The sequence below is a fragment of the Beta vulgaris genome, chromosome 1, assembly GCF_026745355.1.
Source record: "Beta vulgaris subsp. vulgaris cultivar EL10 chromosome 1, EL10.2, whole genome shotgun sequence".
NCBI classification, from domain to species: domain Eukaryota; kingdom Viridiplantae; phylum Streptophyta; class Magnoliopsida; order Caryophyllales; family Amaranthaceae; genus Beta; species Beta vulgaris.
The window spans coordinates 12,884,823-12,888,025 of record NC_079202.1 but is presented as its reverse complement, the minus strand read 5'-3'; the positions used below and the strand labels follow the sequence as shown (position 1 = coordinate 12,888,025).

Below are 3,203 nucleotides of genomic sequence, written 5' to 3'. Positions count from 1 at the left end.
GGGTTGTTTTGTGGCCTTGTATTTGTGTTAAGGAGGGCATTGACATGCTCAGTTCCCGCTCCCAGATTATTATATTGACATTCGGTGAAAGAGTGACCTTGCACTTCACAAATCTCACAAATAGGCGCTGCTGGTCCGCTACTCAACTGATCAACTTTAGCTGCCAAAACTTGCACAGTGTTAGTTAAAGTAGCAATAGCATCAACCTCATACTTACCTCCTTTTTAGGGGCTCCACGAGATATACTCCAGTCATTCAGGTAATTGTTGGCAGCCATATCATCCAACAATGTCTTTGCGGCTTCTGGAGTTTTTGCCATGAAAGTACCGCCAGATGCGGCATCAATAGAACTTCGAACTTCATGCTTCAGACCATTGTAGAATGTCTGAATCAGCAACCACTCAGGAATGCCGTGGTGTGGACACTGCCTTTGCAAAGCCTTGTATCTCTGCCATGCATAGAGAGACTCCAATTCATGTTGTTGAAAGCCAGATATCTCGTTTCTGAACTTGGAAGTTCTCATAGGAGGGAAAAATTTGTAAAGGAAAGCCTTCTTCAGTTCTGGCCATGTGGCAATCTTCCTCACTTCTTCTTCCTTAAACCATTCCTTTGCTTCGTCCCTGAGAGAAAAAGGAAAAGCACAATACCGAATAAATCGTCAGAAACATTAGTTAATTTCAAAGTATTGCATTTTTCTAAAAAATTAGCCAAATGATCAGTAGGGCTCTCTTTGGGTGTTCCTGCATAGGAATCCTGTGAGATAAACTGGATGAATTGTGGCTTGAGCTCAAAATGATTGGCAGCGGTTGTCGGTCTGTTTATGGTGGTGGTGGTCTCATCGGGCATAACATATTCCCGTAGAGACTTTGGTGGTGCTTCGTCTCCCATTGTTGGTTCTTGTTGTTGTTGTCTTCTTCGACCTCCTAATCTCCTTGCTGTAACTTCGATCTCGCGATCAAGAGTAATCAGATCTTGTGGACCCTTGCTACGAGTACGCATGCAACAAAAAGACTGAAAGAAAAGAGATCAAACAGCAAATAGAGTGACAATGATCGAACAAAGACAGTTTAGCTAAATAAAATCAAAGATAAACTAATCTAATACCGTTAGTCCCCGGCAACGGCGCCAAAATTTGGTAGGCGTGTCGCGCACCTATCAAAAGTAATTACCTAACTAACTTCCTAACTATGTAGCAGCAGAGTCAGGGTCGAATCCACAGGGACAAACGTATCAAACACTAGCTATCTTGACTCAATTTAACTAAACGAGTGACAAACAATGATGAAAAGGTATTGACTAAGACTAACACTAAACTACGATAATTACTAAGAACACACAAGATATAATCAATTAACTAAAACATCTAGAATTAAGCATCACCACTAGCATGACCAATACATGAATAAATTCCATCCCAAATAACATAATCAAGAATCCAAGAGGAGTAATGCACCTTATAATTACCAAAGATCTCCCCCGAGTACCAATGGCTACTCTAAACAAGCAATCAAACCTATTCCCATAGAATCATGCAAGAAAGAGGCATTAAGCATAGCATCACAATTAAATTCCTAACAATCCCATCTAACTATTCCCATAGAAGATATTCATATCATTGATTGGATCAACAAAACCATCTAGATTCAATTCCCATTGAAAATAAGATATACGGAGTCAAATCAAAATCACCTATCCCTAGTATGATAATGAGCATAAGAATAATCCAATCAAGCAAGAACAATTGATCATATAAATTGGGATTAATGGAGGAATTCACATATTAAATCATTGCTAGGGTTTTACTTAACCCTAGATTAATGGACTACTCACACATAATTGAAATAGCAAAACAAATAATGAACAAATTAAAAGACATGATAATAATGAAAGGAAAGAAGAGATTAAGAAAACTTAGTCTTTACTTGAAGGAATCAAAGCGTAGTAATCAATGTTTAACAATGGAGTAAACTCAAAAGCTCTCTAAAAAGTTATAAAATGTATTCTCTAGTAAAAAGGTGTAGTTTTTAACTCTAATAAAATAGTATTTATATGTCTTGCAAATCCGGCGCAACACGCGCTCAAAACAGCCAAAAGATCGTCCCGCCCGACCGGTCGGGCGGATTTTGCCTGGTCGGGCGGTCGTCAGGTCTTGTGCTCCTTCGTCGCGCCTGGCCGGGCGCCTTTCAGCATAATAAATCTTCGCCTCGCCCGACCGCCCGGGCGGATTTCGCCCGGTCGGGCCCGCATGTAAAGTTTGCCTGGCAGCTCAACTTTTCTGAAAATGCGCTAAGTAAGGTTCGCCCGACCGCCCGGGCGGATTTCGCCCGGTCGGGCGCGTAAGCAAATTCACTTGGAGTTTCAGCATCCGAATTCTGACTAAGTAAGAATCGCCCGACCACCGGGGCGGATTGCGCCCGGTCGGGCGGTTATCAGGTTTTTAGGCAAATGTGAGATTTTCGCGCGTCCCGACTTCATGTCTCATGTAGCGATGTCAAGGATTAGGAATTGCACCAAAATATGCTATTTCCTACAAAAGTAAACTGAAAACACAACCATACTACAAGACACACATTAGTACTAAAAAGGGCTCCGAAGAGCGCAATTAATACCAATAATCCATGGGAAATGGGGGTAAAATTCTATATAAAATAGACATATAACGGCGAGTTCATCTTCGCTCTACGGCGTTTTCAGATCTGAATTTCAATTTTATTTTCAGTCGACGAGTTCACTCGAAATCTACAGTGATGTTCTTTATTTTATTTTCAGATCTGAATTTCAATTTTAGATGTAAATGATAGCGTTTCGTATTCTACATTCTTTATTTTATTTTCAGATCTGAATTTCAATTTTAGATGTAAATGATGATTTTGGATTCAATTTTTCGATTTGCGTGGTGGTTGCTGGTGGTGGTTGTTGGGAGAATGCCGTCAGTTTGTTGTTGGTTCGAAATCAGAAATGATGTTCTTTATTTATCAGCTTTGTTTTGATTTTTTTATATATTATTGTCAATAGGGTCTTTGTATCTGTATTATTTTTTTCGTTTTTTTGAATTTTTTTTTATCAGCTTCGTTTTGATTTTTTTATATATTATTGTAATTAGGGTTTGTAAATATAATTTTTATTGAATATATAGCGGTTTGGTTTGCATTTTGTGTTGTTATTGTATTTTAATGCAACAATAGTCTCCTTGAATGAGAGAT

At 39.1% G+C, this 3,203-nt stretch overlaps 1 non-coding gene across 1 annotated transcript; it reads left to right on the top strand.

Moving 5' to 3' along the window:
• The first annotated feature begins 407 nt into the window (after positions 1–407).
• LOC125494587 (small nucleolar RNA R71) lies at positions 408–511 on the top strand. The gene has a single exon (XR_007270826.2). It is a non-coding gene; the product is annotated as a small nucleolar RNA R71 (small nucleolar RNA).
• The last annotated feature ends 2,692 nt before the right edge of the window (positions 512–3,203 follow it).